Source organism: Topomyia yanbarensis, chromosome 3 (genome assembly GCF_030247195.1).
Source record: "Topomyia yanbarensis strain Yona2022 chromosome 3, ASM3024719v1, whole genome shotgun sequence".
NCBI lineage: Eukaryota > Metazoa > Arthropoda > Insecta > Diptera > Culicidae > Topomyia > Topomyia yanbarensis.
In genome coordinates this window covers 143,416,598-143,433,535 of record NC_080672.1, presented here as the reverse complement: position 1 = coordinate 143,433,535, position 16,938 = coordinate 143,416,598, and the positions used below count along the sequence as shown (strand labels likewise).

The following is a 16,938-nucleotide window of genomic DNA, read 5'->3' as shown; positions in this document are numbered from 1 at the left end:
TAGTTTTAAGGGATTTGCATCAAGCCGGCGCTAATCTATTCCGTCAAAAAGTTAGTGTCGGTTTCTGATGAGGCGAAGCCGAAACGCAACTGTGTAAGAATATATTGATTCCCATTGCACATATATTGCACGCTCGCACGAAGACTCCAAAGCACACCGGAGTATACAAACAACACTCTTATAGACACGCATAAGTACACACTACATAACAAACGTGCTAGTATACGTGACATGCAAACGCCCACATGATTAAAAGAACGCTCGCAACATTATAACCTACAAAAGATCGTGGCTTGCGCGATAATACAAACCCGATGGCGATCATTAGCATAAATGACACCCATTAGGCCACCCCTGAGTCGATTCTTAGTCCCGCCCGGAGCGTCTGTTAAAAATTTTAACCAAATCGGAGACAAATTTAGCTACCGTGACGTGCATGAAGTTTGTATGGGATTTTTCGATCATTTTCTTGGAGAAAATCCGCTAGCTTGCATTTTCACCACTAGGTGACACGAGTCAGTTTTACATGGGGCCTAACAACGCATGGTGGTGTATGACTACTGATTCCCACGAATCACGCTTTTTTCGAAATAATGGTTAGGTTTAGCTGAATAGTATCTTCGGAAGAGTTTTAGTATACAATATGCGTTGTGTTTTGGTACTAAAATTTAGTTTCACATTTCACCTCATAGAGAGCGCCGACGCAACAGATAGATAGACATAAATTAAGTATAAAAAATTGAATACTATAGAACCAAAATATGACTCGAAACACACTGTTCAGCAAAATTCAACCATTTTTCGCAAACAACAAAGTTCGTGTGATTCGACAACTAATTCAACACTATACACAGTTAAGGTTGAACTGAGAAACCCTAAAAAAATATTAGAAAATGAAAAAAAAAACAGTAGCTGTACACAATCCACAATGTTTGTTAGCATACTACTGAAATGAAAATTTTTCTAACGGCGTACAAAATAACTGCTTTTTTGTTTTTGTAGACGGGCGCTTTTTGATGCTTTCTCAGATGAACCTTAAACCCTTTGGAAAATTAACTCCGACTGCATCGTTATAAGGTTGATAGCTTCTCCTAACAAATCTGGATTGACTTGCAGTCTTCGAAAAAGTTGAAGGTAATTAAATTATCACTCTTGTTTTCTGGAGAGATCAGGAATCGACTCAGAGTTAGGTCCATTGAATTTTCACAAGTTCGTTTTTGTTCTGGGCAGCCTAATTATGATCCACACATGCCTACACTCACTATATAGCAATCAATAAAATGCCCCAGTGGTTGAGTCAACGTGTGAGTCGAATTCATCAACGCGGTCCCATTCAAACGCCCACTTTCACGCGATCATTATTCGTGCTCGTTCGGGAGTGAACTTATATACACCAGACAACAAGTGACAGGTCGCCATATTCGCTGACTCTAGAGGGAAGAAGAACTCACTTTCTTCCTTCATTTCTACTGTACACTCAAAATTAAACATCAGAATGACGATACAACATGAAAACGCCCACACGATTAACTGCGTTAACATACAAACGTTCGCTCCCATAGCGATTATTCTCGCTCAGATGCGCCCGCGATTTGGTAAACATAAAAGTGCTCTTAGCTTAGCTTAGTTTAGCAGTAGACTGCCCGTAGTTGAACCAAATGAGCGAAAATGCAAATTGAACCAAAAAAATTATGCTTGGAAGCAGCAAATCATTCTCAATATTTCGCTGACGCAACATTTTCATAAAATGGTCGATAACGACGCCGGCCTTGTCCAATGCTGTTCTACCGGGAAAGGAAAGGAAATACCGAGACTACCTCAACACGCAACACGGGAAAGTCAATTTGTTAGTAGGAAAAGGAATAGATCAGAAGGTGTGGCTTGGTATACAATTGGGATTTTCGATTGATTGACACTGGTGTTGGGGAGTGCACTGGTTATGTACCATTTTGCACTTTCTAGCAGAAGTGCAGAAAACTGGGTATGTTCCATTGAGACCTCCGCTAGCAAGTGCAAAACCAGTGCACTCCACTACACCGGTGCACATCAAATGAAAATCCCAAATATGATCTTAGCAATATATACGAAAGTTGCTAGCGATCAATTTCCAAGAATTTTACGTTCACGTTAAAACTCAGTTAATATACAAACGCTCGTTACCCGGCCGACAATATACAAACGTGATCTATTTTTACATTGACAACATCAATAAATCAGGGTAGAATAGCAAAAAGTTTTTTGCCAACAACTAAAATTATTTGTCAAAACTAATATAAGTGAGTTTTGCAATATGAGAAATACCTCCACATGCTGCCTTCTTATTTTCGAAAAAAAGGAAAATAAGTCATAAAACATGATTTAAAACTCCTAAGCCCAAAATCTGAAAAACGAAAACATCACAGATAAAAATATTCAAAGATTCTAAGGTCTAAATATTTCAAAATCTAAAACCGAAAGATTTAATAATCTAAAGAGTTCACGATCTGATGATCTAAACATTAATTCAAATTTCTAATTCAAGAATTCCTAAAAGGTCCTAAAAAGTTGTTAAAATTGTCTAAAAAAAGATCTAAAGATCTGATTCAATGCTTTGGATTGTAAAATCAAATCCTAAGATACAAAACTTTAAACATTCCATGGTCTAATAATTTAAAGATCGAAAATCCGCAGAGAATTAAAATCAATGGTTCAAAAAGGTCCAAAGTTTTTAGGATTTACGATTTAGGGGATTCATGAAAAGATTCTACATCTAAAGATTACAGTATTAGAAGCTTCAAGAGCCAATGATAAAAAGATCCATTGATAAAAGAATCCAAAGATATTTAAACGTGGATATCTAAAGATTCAAGGATTTAAAGATTTGAATATCTAGTGGTCCAACGATACAACTATCCACAAATATAATGATCTACAGATAGAATACTCAAACAGTTGAAAAATTCTGCATTTCAAAGATTTGAACACACGAAGACCCAATTTTTACCATTTTTTTTGTTAACCATTTTTGTTAACGACCTATTGAGTCAATTTGTCAACAGTTCTTACGGCATTTAATTAGCATGGGACTGAAAGGTGAAGTATATTTTTCAATATTTAGAGCCATAGTACTCAAGGGAGAGCAAGGAGTTGAAGGGAGAAAGTTTAGAAAAGCGTGGAAGGATCATATATGCAAGCTTAGAGCTCACCGGCGACTTAACCTTTTGTCTGCTACCGTAGGAGTCAGGGTCTTTTGGCATTAGAAATGCGCATCACCTGAGTCTACAGCATGTCCCAAATTTGCAAATCTATCTATCTATCTATCTATCTATCTATCTATCTATCTATATATATAAAAGTCAATGTTTGTATGTATATGATTTATAGACTCCCAAACGGCTTAACCGATCGCCGTCAAAATTTATACGTAGTAGGCATTTGTTATGGAGCGTGTTTGTGTGCTATTAATTGGGAATTATCTGCCCGCCAGATGGTGCTTCGGAACAAGTTGTGTTTTACTTCTATTTCGTTGAAAGTCGCAGCAACGCGCGATGGGTATTAGCTAGTATATATATATAAAAGTCAAAGTTTGTATGTATATGATTTATAGACTCCCAAACGGCTTAACCGATTTCCGTAAAAATTTGCACACAGTAGGTATTTGGTATGGGGCGTGTTTGTGTGCTATTAGTTGGAGATTATCTGGCCGCCAGATGGCGCTTTGGAACAAATTGTGTTTTCCTCCTATTTTGCAGAGTGTCGCAGCAACGCGCGATGGGTATTAGCTAGTCTTCAATAATGAAAATACTTATGTTTATAAAATCCAAAGACATTCAAGTATCATTAAAAGAGGAAAATTTAAAATTCGGCGAATTAAAAATAGGATTTTTTTTTGATAATCCGGAAATTGGAATATTCTCAAATTTGTATGAATAACGTAAACATGAATTTCTGCTTGAATTTTATCCCAGTTTTTTTTTTTAATATTTATTATAAAGAGAGTAAAGGCGCTTTAACCTAGGTTTATTAGCCAGGGCAAGGTGTAAATACCTCTGTCCCATCCCAAAGGATCAAAGAAGTGACATTAACCTTCTTAGCCAAGTCACTCCCACCGATTTATTATATTCCCTTTAAACTGAAACGGTCGGTACGGTTGTCCTCGTTTATTCAACCTTTAAGATTCAAAATAATTCGTTAATTAAATTATTCACTAAATGAATAATTTAATGGCCGTCTAATTTTGAAACATCTTCAAACCCAACTCTGCACAGTAGACCTGGCCGTTTTAAAATTTGCGACATATGAAAATATGTTTCAAATATTAATATTGACAAGAAAAACACTACAGACTAACTGCAGTGTTTTCCAGGATGCTTTTCAATACTGGCTGTGTAAGGGTTAGAATAGAATAGAAATAGAATAGTTTTTTAAAAATATGTATTACGCATACAAATTTGATGCCACTGTTTTTTCTTCGAATTATAAGCATAGTTGTCAAAAAATACTTGAAGATGTATTATTCAAAATATTGCCATTGCTAGCGACTAATTTTGCACATCTCTTCGGAATTTCGAATCCCATTTCTAAAAAATACATCTTTCGACACTTGTGACTTGTGGATCTAATCATGAATAGTGTCGAAAGCGTTCTTTTCTTCGTACGAATCAAAATGCCTTTCCGTCAGGCTGTACGTCATCGAACGAAACCGATGGTAGTCGGCAAGAGCGACATCTGGAAAGTACGGCGGGTAACCCATTTCAGAGTTGCAAAGTATGGTCGATAATTGCCATACTGGAGGATGACTTTTTTCGTATCTCTCATGGTGTATCAAATCGCTAAATTCTACCTCTATTTTGTCATCTTCCATGTATACGGAGATCTTGATTTCAGTGCTGCCATTTTCAATCAACCACTGGTTTTTTGGTTGTTCTGCGAAATGAAACATTCAGCTTGTTCTAATATATTGAACTATATCAGTACAGAGTGTCTTAAATGGTGAAACTGGATGGAAGTCGCCTTTATAATCCTAAGATGCATTATTTTCAGTAAATGTTCCACCTCGTGGATACCACAAAGTGCACAGCTATTGCATTGGATCGGAGCAGCGTTTACCACTATACTCATGACTAAGCTAACCAACTCTGACGAAAAAATCTGTACATTATGCGAACCGTTGGCCTGAGCGTGGTGAACGATTTCGCTTCGTTGCGGTATTGTGTACGGATTTTTTCGTCAGAGTTGATCAGCTTACTCATGACGATAAAAATCAGGGCGAGACAATGCACACTTGATCGAGTGACTGCTTGTTATCCTTCACTTTGTTCGCTTTCAGCACTTATAGTAGTAGAATGCTGGTACATGAATTATCATGTTAATAATTGATACAAAACTATTATTACGATCCTAAAGCATAAATGTTCCAACGTATTCTAATTCTGCTTCATTTTTTTGCTTTTCAGGTATGATCTCTGCACACCAGTATTCGCCTTGGTAGAACAAAATAAGGTTTGTCAAATGAAACCCAACCACAAATACAACAAACACATTAAACGTTTCGCTAATTACGAAACCAACCTGTTGGTTGAATTCCTACACCCTGCCCGTTCCCCAACACTCTCCTCGAGTGCCTCAACAGAACTTGATTTTCGCAAAGAATTCACTTAATTATGTATGTAGTACCACCGAAGAACACGACACCACAATCCCGACCCCTTTCTGTTGAGACGACCGTCGAAAATCGCCCTAATTTCCATTCAAAATCGTTCCCTACCACCCTTAGTGCTTAAATGAAAGATTGAAAGAGTATGTCATTCGGGGCCACATCTTCTACAAAGATGATGACGACGACGACGACAAACTCCCAACTGTCAACAATGCGTGAAACATTCTCACACGCCTGACTGACTTCGGGAAGAAATCGGAGAGGAGACTGTGAGGGACAAGGACAGCATCACTTAGCTTTCTCATAATTTCTTGAACTTCATTTATGAAATTAGGCCAGTGTGTAATTTTTAAAGGGACTAAAACGCACGCACACATAAATATTAGCATATATGAGAATTGTCCTTGTCCTAGGGGAGAGAAACGCTTCTGTGCGCCAAAAATGATTTAACAAAACGGCAACGGTTCTTCTGATTTAAAGTTCTACCCTCTGTCGGATGTTTCAAGTGAGTCCGTTAAATTTATCAGTCGAGCGAGCAATATTTCCACATTTCACCCATACTTGTTTGATTTGTCAATTTGCAACGCCGGCTCAGTAAATCAATTCCCTACACCGACAAATGTGCTTGCGGACGACGAGGAAGCGATTGGTGCGCGCCTTTTTACCGGGTGTAGGGGAATTGTGGGAAAAACCAACACTGTGGGTAAAACCGACACCCCACAACTTTTCCTAGAAATCAAATTTTTATTCATTTCATAATGATACAATATTATTAGTACGTTTATTTAGAGCATTTGAAGAAAAATTGGATTTACGTTAGTGCGCCGAATTTCATAAAAATTAACAAAACATTCGACAGCAGCGTTCATACTCGTCTGGATGTAAAATTTCGTTGGTAGATTTTAAGGTTTTAACCGAACGAAAGCTTTTCAAATCACCCCATTTTTCAGTACCTATTATTATCGGCCTGTCCTATGATCAACTAGGTGCATTGAAGACGAGTTTGAAAAATTCAATATTTTTAATTGCTTTTATAAAAAATGTGCGCTGTTGGGGTAAAACCGACACCCTATGGTTAGGGTAAAACGACACCCTATTAAGATGGTTGTGTATAGTTGCGATTCATTTCAAAATACTGGGGATCTTTGTGACACTTCAATTAGCCTATTAGAACACTATAGTATTAGCTGAAATACACAGAAATACTTTGATTGTGTTTATTTCTTGTAAGTCTCTTTAAAAATCAAAAATTTGAATTTTTGCTTATCTGATTCTAACGAAGCTTTTGCTATTTCTGCAAAAAGGTCATCAAACCGAATTTCTAGTGTTCTCTTGGTTTGTCATAGACGAATTTTATCACAATGAGACAATGATATTATGTATACTCCAATAGATCGTTGATGATCAGAGTCCGAAAAATCAAATCTGAAAAAGATAGTTTTACTAAGAAGTGTGTGTGTCACTTATAAGTGAATGAATCCAATTAGCAGAACGTAGAGCGCTTGAAAATCTTCTCTTATGAAATAAAATGACACTGGAGGTTGCAATGATGTGCGCAAGGATTATTTGGAAATACTCATATCAATAAATAATCCTATAGCATAAAATACTCTTATTTATAGTACTACGCTTTCGAACTTTCTTCCCCTCACTACATGATGAAGCAATAAAAAGCACATATTTGCATAATACATACTCACACTTTATTAATCACGCATATATCTCATTTTTAATAAAGATAAAGATTTTAATAAAGTGGAGAGAAAATAAATTCACCCCCTTTACCCCTATGGGGTGTCGGTTTTACCCGCAGTGCTTACAAAAAGTCACTTTGTTTTCCAAGTTTTACAACCAATATTTTTTAATGAAATTAATTTTTTAAAGCGCTGAAAAAATTAAGTCTTGTTAAGAATTTTCTGAAGAAGAATTCTGCATAAAAATTATAATTTTATTGGTTTTGTGGCAACTTAGAAAAAGTGTTAAGCTTATGGTGTCGGTTTTAACCATAATTCCCCTAATACTTCGCGGGACGAACAGACTCGTTCATACTCGGACATGGTGAGGTCCTTCGAGCGAGCGTGTTTGTGTGTCGTTTCCCCTTTGAAACACGCGTATAATATTAGGCAAATAGCGGAGGGGGAATCAAAAGCCCTTTAAATGTTGAATGTGTAGAATGCTAGGAAATTTGCCGAAGGCTTTGGTGTTGTTTAATGCCGACGTGAACTTTTCACTGTTTTGCGCCAGAATTAACTGTTGCTTTGTCGGTGTAAAAGCTCCGAAAATTAACATTTATTTTTCCTTGTCTATTTGTTTTGTTTAAGTAGTTAACTATTATGTCCAAAACGAATAACGGCTAGCTAAGACAACTATTAAATGCCTGATAAGTAATGAAAAGGGCACATTGCTAATGTTTACTTTTGGCAAATTGTCAACTGTGTACAAATCTGTATCAAGCCTGTATCATTCGTGCGGCAATAAAACAAAAATATCTTTAAATCTGACGTCGTTGATTGTCCTATTACGATTCTGTTGCTACCCGATATACAATATTCTCGTATATAATTATGCGAAAAGAAGCCCGCAAAACATGGTCGATTTACACTGTCTCCTGATCCGGACAGTTTCCTGCAACCATTACAAAAATGAACCGTACTGCTTAACCCATAAATCATATGTTTTTTGTACCATTCAACCTTCCGCGAAACCATTTTGTTCTGACGCCGCTGTTACGCAGAATGGGAAGACATGTCGCCTTCCACTGAATCGTTATTTTATTTGTTAGAGGGTTATGCTACCCATAAGTACAAATATTAGGTTCAATTCTTTACGGAGCTTAGTTACACAAATTACAAACAAGCACTTCTCTATAAGCTAATGCTTAAAGTAACAGCAGATTGTTAATTTGGCTATAGCGAAATTACGAAGGTCACATCCCCATTGGGATATAGCACCAAAATATGCCAGTTTTAATCCTGCAGAAGACCACCCTGTTCTGTAAGCCGAAGTGCATTCACAGACTAACGATCTGCGACCCCATCGCAAGTAAAATTTATAGTCCACTTCTCAGACGCCGGCTTTCTGTCCGTCTGCCCGTCAGTTCTCTAGTTCGTATAATAGCGACTGCTGCTGCTGCTGAACGACATATTTATGCGTCGCGGTGTCCTTACAAAAACAGTAGTCACACGCCGAGATGAAAATTTGCATTAATATGCAAATCGTTTCGCCCTTCTGTCCCCTTCCATCAAGTCACACAGCTTCAGTCCCCGGCGGTTGCAAACACTGCTCCCGCGATTTTATCTTGCATCTATCCCACACGAACCCCTTTCCATCTCATCTGCTTCGTTATGTAAATGATTGTTATGCAAAAGGCTTTGTCCTACGCTGCCTGTACCGAGGATCGTCCAAGCGAATCTTCTTCATCCGTGGAAGCAGCTTTGAACCCTCGCTCGACTCCCGATGCAACCAATCTAATCTGGTTCCGAAATGAAGTCCCTACAGGGGTCCTCTCATTCGCCCAAAGGCAGCCGTCAGAGGTGCGTTCGAGCGAGATAAAAATCTGAAAAAATAGCAGCTTCCACTTCCAACGCTACTCAGTTTCGATAGATGCATCCCATCCACGCTGTCATAATGTATAACAGACTGACCCTAATTGCAAAGCGCCGAGCTGCTTTAGCGAAAAAACGTCAACAGGGATGAGACGGAACTCAGCAAAAAAAATAAAAGGATTAAAATGGAAAAGCGTGCTGCAAGCGTGCAACGAGCACGTGTTCAAAATATGGGTTTTGTGTCGACTCAACTGCCGACAACCACTTTGATGATTATAATATGTTGTTTAGTCTGTGCATCCTGTTCGAGATCCCTTCCATTGCCATCAGGATTGCGAGATGCCTGGCGGGGTAGTGTAGTGGTGGCGATGGGAGTACCGATTGTCGTCTTGTCACACGGTTCTCGGTAACAATTATGAAATTATTGTTGCGAAAATGGTTCACTTTGAAGTGTTGGGATGGAAAATGGCCGAACAAAAGGGGATAGCTTTTGGATTGGAGAAGGGGTACTTGCGAAAAAATCTTTTCAGATAAGATTGTGTTAAGGGTTCGTAGAAGTTGGAAACTGCGCCTCCACTCTTTTAGTCAGGGTCAGGAGCGGATCCAGAAAAAAATTTCGGAGGGGGTCCGAAATTTCGATTTTGAAATGTTCATTGTACAATACGTGATATGTAATAACCTCATTTAATTAAAATCAGTTTTGGTGGTCGAATCTGGTTTGGAATGATTTTGAGTTTAGAACGAATTTAAAATAGAAATTATTTTAAAATTTCTCAAGAAGTTGAAAAATTTCGGGGGGGGGTCCGGACCCCCAAGACCCTCCCCCTGGATCCGCCACTGGTCAGGGTAAAGTATTTTTATGAACTTAGAATTCACGATGTTTACATTATCAAAACGTGATGGTTCAACACATGTACTCATAATTCATTTCCTATGCTATATTTCTCCTTAGTGGAGAACAATTTAGGTAAAATACCATCGAAGTAACAGCGATTACACCAAATGTCTCCAAACCAACAACCAACACCATCAATAAAGAATCAAACACCGAAGAAGAAGGATTTACAACTGCGACCCGGAAGTACAAGAAACAAACAAGAACATTCGACCGTGAGCATCATGAATGCAGTACCGATGACGACATGAACGCGAACGAAAACGCGAGAGAAGACGGACCGAATGACCCTCAAGGTGCGCCAGACAACGCACCTCATTTTTCACCACAAAGGAAGAGGATCTCAACACGCGCAGCAAACTGCGTCAACAAGACCCTATACTACGGCAAAACATATAGCGAAATTCATAAGATTCATCTTATGATGACTAGAAAAGTAGAAAAACTATGTTCTCATAAGATTAATATGAAAAACATACGACTTGTATGATTACCTTAACATTTTATAAGTTATTGCATATGCCAGTCGTTCGAATTTCATACCAGCATCTTATGATTCTCATAAACATAAGAGAAATGTATAATATTGTCTTATGATAATTCAAAGATGCCTTATGAAACATGAAATCATAGCAAACCGATTTGACCAAATAAATACCGTTGCATAAGATAATCTCATGATTTACATACGTGCTACTTGTGGCTAAAAATTATACGATATTCCTATGAAATTCGCTGTATTTTTTGCTTGAGTGTATGGATTGTTGAAAGTTAATTTTAATTTTTCACATCGTAAATATTTTAAAAGACCCACGGCTCAGTTATACTAACGCATTGAACCGTGTCAAATAAACAAGAAAAAAAAATACACTCAGCCAAAAAATACAGTGAACTTCATAAGTATATCGTGTATTTTTTTAGCCACAAGCAGGACGTATGTAAATCATATGACTATCTTGTGAAGTGGCATTTATTTCGTCAAATCGGTTTGCAATGATTTAATTTTCCATTACGCATCTTCGATTTTTCATAAGGCAAAATTATATATTCGTATGAAACTCCAACGAGTAACGTATGCAATACCCAATAAAGTCGTATTTTTTTCAAAATCATGTTATGAAAACATATTTTTGTTGTTTTTCTATACATCATAAGATAATTCTTATGAATCTCGCTGTATGATTTGGCTAGGTGATAGGCAAAAACTATTTTTTCTCCATTAATGAGAAAATTGTTTAAACCCATCTTTGCGCGTGAAGAGCAGAAAACCTGTTAATAAATTAGTTATGGAATTTGGATTTCGGCTTCGTCTCATCAGAATCCGACACTAACTTAGTGAGAGGACTAAGCTAGTGCCGGAGTGACGCTAGCTCCAAAATATAGCATAGTGTATATTGCATTGGCTTGCTACACTAAACCAAATGGTTCGATTTCATTAGTTCTCTTCAGCTTAAAATGAACTCCTTTTCTAGCAGAACATCATACTTGACTAGGCGTTTGTTCAGGAACACAAATACTCCGTCGGTTGGAGCTAGCGTCAATCCGGCGCTAGCTTAGTCCTGTCACTAAGTTAGTGTCGGATTCCAATGAGACGAAACCGAAACGAAAATTCCACAACTAATTTAGTAATAAGTTTTGTGCTCTCCACACGCAAAAATGGTTTTAAACAATTTTCTATTTAATGGAGAAAAATAGTTTTTTACCAAAATTTATCTCCACTAAGGAGAAATATACCAATATTCTGAAAAGTTCTTCCGAAGATATCATACTCTTTACTGTGGTATTTAAGGATGAAATGTATCTTACTTGTACATTTGCAGTGTTGATAGAAACAATGAATTTCCGCTATAAATTTAACACTTTTAACTTAAGATCATAGTAGCATTTTTATAAAAAAAATTCAAGGAAGTTACGTTTTTCGCAGTATTTTTCACTTCCTCATCATTTCCCTTTCGTCTTTCGCCATTTCTTTAATCTTTCAAAGCTCGCGCATAATCATGGCCAATAGGTTTCGATTGGACTGAGCTCAGAGGAGTTTTGGTGGGTTCTTGTCACAAAAACCAACCGAATTATCCGCATACGGTTTTTGGAATCCTGGCATAACGCTGCCTTTATAGCGGCAGGAGCCGTTTTTGGAGACACTCAGTTTTGTAAATCTCCTATTTCATTGAGCTTTTGGTCACGAATGGTTAATTACGTTTTCTACGGGTGCACATGGCCTGCCGAATCAGGTACTTCGAAGCGAATTTCGACAACTTCTTCCGCTCGAAACGATCATCCACAGCAGTTACCTGTGAAATATTCCTGTCCCAGCAACTGATTGATATCCGTTTGTATGGTTATCTCATCGTCAATGACGAAGCACCGGTGTTTCGTTAGTTGCGTCGTGTAGTTTTTGGTCGCGCGTTTGGCAGCACTTTGCTGGTGTTAATCCCGTTTTGGGAAGTTCTGGATCTTATACATTTTCAATGAGGATCTTTTTTGCCCCCTAGACGAAACTTTGCGAAACATCTAGTTTCTGAAAGTCTCGTGTCGAAATGTTCGGACTCCGCTTAAAAATAAGTTGCTCCTGGTTTTCGTCGAGCTCCTAACTTGTGGTTCATGATCATCCGTTCCAGGATCCTTAGTAAAACCTTTGAGACGGTCGAATGATGTGTATCCATCAGTTTTCTTAATACACGATGCAACAATTTCCATGTAGGTGGAAAAAATTCTTTGCGAATAGTTTGCTGATTTTCTTCCATCTCGACCGGAATCTCACTGACAAATGCTAAACTTAGTGAATGTAAACAATACACTCTGAAGAAAAACTGGGCAAGTTTTGGTTAATTTCGGTCAAGTATGAGAACAGTTACGCAAATTTCAAGCCATCACAATAATTATCTAAACACCCTATATTTGTTTTTTTCTTTTTTTTTCATTTTTTAAATCTCGAAAATACCCAAGGTCCGCATTGAGTCGCATCAAATAAAAAAATTGTATAAAAAATGGTTTGAATTGAAAGGTTGCAACCGTGCAATTGTCCTATTCGATATTCAAATAAGGAGATATCTATAGTAGCGCCCGTCGGCATCCCGGTATTTTAGGGCCCAGCAGGGCTCTCGACGGCCCTGGAGCCCTCTATTTACACATTCGATGGTTCGAGAGTTAAAAGCCAGTATTGAGTGCTGTAATCAATGGACCTCTCGATATATGGCCACATAAACATGTTTTCGGACCCTTCCATTTTTAACAATGTATGGTTCACGGAAACCTTATCTTTGGAAAAGGTAGACCTTTCATTTAAATCAATAGATACTGGATTTGATCGCCATTTTTGGATTTCATATGTATCTTTTCTTCGTTATCGCACACATGAATTGAACTAAATTGTGAAGCAATGAAAAGCTGATACTTTTTGTTTTAAAATTATATATTTTCGGTGCGCATAATAGTTTTTTTTGGGGAATCTAGAAACCGTAGAACTTTTCAGTATTTCAGTGCAAGCTTCGAATTTGAACGTGATGAATTGATCTAAGTTTTTCGATGCCTTGATTGCACATAGCCAGCGAGTGCGAAGTTCGCCACCAAGTCGACGACCTCTTTTAGATTTTCTACTAATCATAACAGTAGCTGATCGCTCATGATCAACTCACTGTAGTCTGACGTGTTTTATCGGCCTTCCGATGTCAGCATGTCTGTATACTTGGTGCAACTCGTGGTGCATGCGCCTTCGTTATTTTCAACTTTACACTGCGCCACTTAGTATTGAGCGTAGAATTCTTCCCTCAAACATATCGAGCACTCGATAGTCAACTTCCTTTCAACACCCATGCCTCATGACCGTACACCATACCAGCCATAAACTTTGTCTTGTCAGATTTTATAGCCAATCCGATTCTCGCAGTCTCCATTTTCAAAAAAACACATGTTCCTTTGCGCATTAGATCCTCGAATCGCACCTTTTGGCACTATGTTGAACAATACATTAGGGAATAAATCTTCCTGTTTCAATCTATTCAACATCACAGGCGGCACAGTCGGATGTATCACCGGATATTGTGACGCTTCAGTTGAACCTATCCAGGGTAATATGAATATGCTTAATCAGTTTTGCCGGAAAGCTATGTTTAAGTATTGTCTGTCATAGTACGTTGCGTGTTACTGAACCACACGCCGCCTTAAAACCTTCAAACCGGTGGTTAGTTCGCCAGTTACATTCCCGGAGTTTATCCAGAATTGGTCACAATGTTCTGCTAAACAGAACACGCGAAAGGACCTTGTAGGCAGCATTGAGGATAATTATGCCTCGATAGTATTTACAGTCGAGTTTGTAGCCCTTCGCAAAGATAGGGCATATTAGGCCATTCACCCAATTCGAAGCCATTTTACCCAGATCATCTCAATCAGGCAGTGGATTGGTTCGTAAAGCCGGTCACTTTTGAGTTAGTTATTCCGTCCTTCCAAACAGGTTTTTTCAGTTTTTGAGAAACATTTCGCGCTTCTCTAAATCGTAGGCTGATCAACAGTTTGGCGTCATACCTAATACTTATTCTTTCTCTACTTGTTTATCCATTCAATGGCCAATTCAAAGTGCTCCTTACACTTGGTAGCCACTCCTGTACAGTCAGTCAATAGATTCATTCTCTGATTGTTAATCATGATCGGAGCCAGGATGCTTTTATCCTCATGTTGCTTGTTTTGTGAAACATTCGCGCGTCGTTCATGGTAAAGCTTCCCTCTGCCTCAGCAAGTACCTTTCGATGTGCCCACGTTCCTTACACCAATGAAGCTTTTTTTTCGGCTGCCCTTTACTGTATCGTTCCCTGTTCGACGTGTAGCCGCTGCAAGCATTCGACTTCTAGCTCTGTTTTTCGTGTCAGTCGCTCTTAGCATCGAACCAGCCGTTTCGCTGGTTTACACGAGCGATACCCAAAATTCCTGTGGTTATTGTACTATTGTACTGGGACGCCATGGACGTGTCTTTCATGTAATCTCTTGCTGGCCGATCTTCGGTTCGTTCGTCGAGCTTGCGGCAATATTCCTCTAGACCACCGGTTATGCTGAACAGTCTTGCACAAATCTTACACACAAGCAGATAATGATCGGAGTCGACGTTCGATCCTTGGAAGGTCCCAACATTTACATCTGCACTAGAAAATGTTAAAATCGAACAAAGAAGAAATTTTGTTAAATCTGCGGCAGCATTTTTCTAGATTATTTTGTCCGCGTGCTGTACGGTGTCTAGGGTTCCACAACGAAGACCACACCCAAGAGAAGATTTGGACAGACCGACTAGCACACATTTATCGGTGTAAAGTACCAATCTAATTGAATCATTCCATGGAAGTTTCCTTAGAGCAAATCGCACGAAACATCTTTGTGCACATTCTAGACGGTCACTTGGAACGACATGAAGTGGTGCCATCACTCGCACACCGTACTCCAGAAAACTTTTTATCAGGACACCTTAAAGGGATTTTAGTGCGTAGAAATCATCGATACGGCGGTGTTCCGTTTAAAGAAGCCCAACTTTCCGAATGTCTTAGCAGGCGTCACGATGATATGGTCTAAAAAACTTAACTTCTAATGGAAGTGCGAGTGAGTCACGGATCGAGTCGACGTTCTCAAAAGTTCTACCGTGTAAACTGTATTTCTGATGTCAATACCATCGGACATCAAATATATCGGAAAAAAGTCTAGCGAAACAGGATCCATTTATAAGTAAGTTTCACTATTCAGGTGTCCCCAGGCATATTCTCGGATAATCTTGCGTCTTAAAGATGTGCTATAGGTAGCCACGCCCTGTGGCAAGATTGATTAACCTTAGGCGATTGTCGTTGGGGGTTGAGTAGTGACTCTCCTTTCCAATAACTGGAGTAATTCTACCCTCGCGACCTGTGCATTTGTGTCCCCGATTATGAATTTTATATCATATTTTGGACACTCTTTTCTAGACGCTCATTTTTAACATCATCCCTAGCTATAGCCGAAGAACTTATGCTTTATCCTCAACACGTAGGTACGGTGTTTCACCGGCCTCCATCTAGCGACCAGCCGCAACCATGTGACTACCCCATCCAGACCTTCGACATCGGCCCATCGACACATGGACCAGGATCCACGGCATCACTACCCTGCCGATGGAAGACGGACCACAGATTTTTTACCAAAAATCAACGACTTCCGCTGAAATTGAACACAGTCCTACCAGGGTGAGAAGTGGTCACGCTTACCACTCAACCTAAGGCGCTTTCTGTATTGACCAGTTGTTTGCTTTGGAAGACAAGTTATGTTTCTGTTTTGAATCTAGCGTCAGTGTCAAATTCGGATGGAGGTATTTGAAATACAATTCATCATTTACTAAGGTATAGTGCTCTTTTCGCGCAAAACTGTTTTTACCCAATTTCGCGCTCTTGGCAGAGAAGATGGGTTTGTCCTTAATTTTCCTCCTTATGTGAAAATATTGCCAAGTGTAAAAGAAATATGGCAAAGTTTTTAACCCTCTGGAAACCACGTCAATGACTACATTTAGGCGACCGGCTGGTTCGCACACACTTAACGACTTTTTTTTCAAATTTTCTGAAAGTTTTTCCCAGCTTTAAATGCGTTACTATTTGTAAATGTTTTAAAACAACATTGCGCATTCAGGGACTAAAGCGATTTCGGTAGAATTTTTTTCATGGTGTGCTCAGACTACTTCGCTTCGGGCTAAAAATATTATCGAATTTAGCCCACTCTTTTAAAAGAATTCTTGAATCAGAACAATGTGTTCAGCTGCATCAAATATGGCGACTTTCGCATCGAACACTTGTATAACGTTCTCAATTCACCTGATAAATGATCCCTTGCATGTTGATGCACGTTTCCCGGAAGCATTC

General features: G+C 38.7%; 1 protein-coding gene across 4 annotated transcripts in view; it reads left to right on the top strand.

Annotated features, from left to right (window-relative positions):
* LOC131692830 (zinc finger protein jing homolog) overlaps nt 1–16,938 on the top strand; it is a 252,302-nt gene that overhangs the window by 57,771 nt on the left and 177,593 nt on the right. The window lies entirely within an intron of this gene.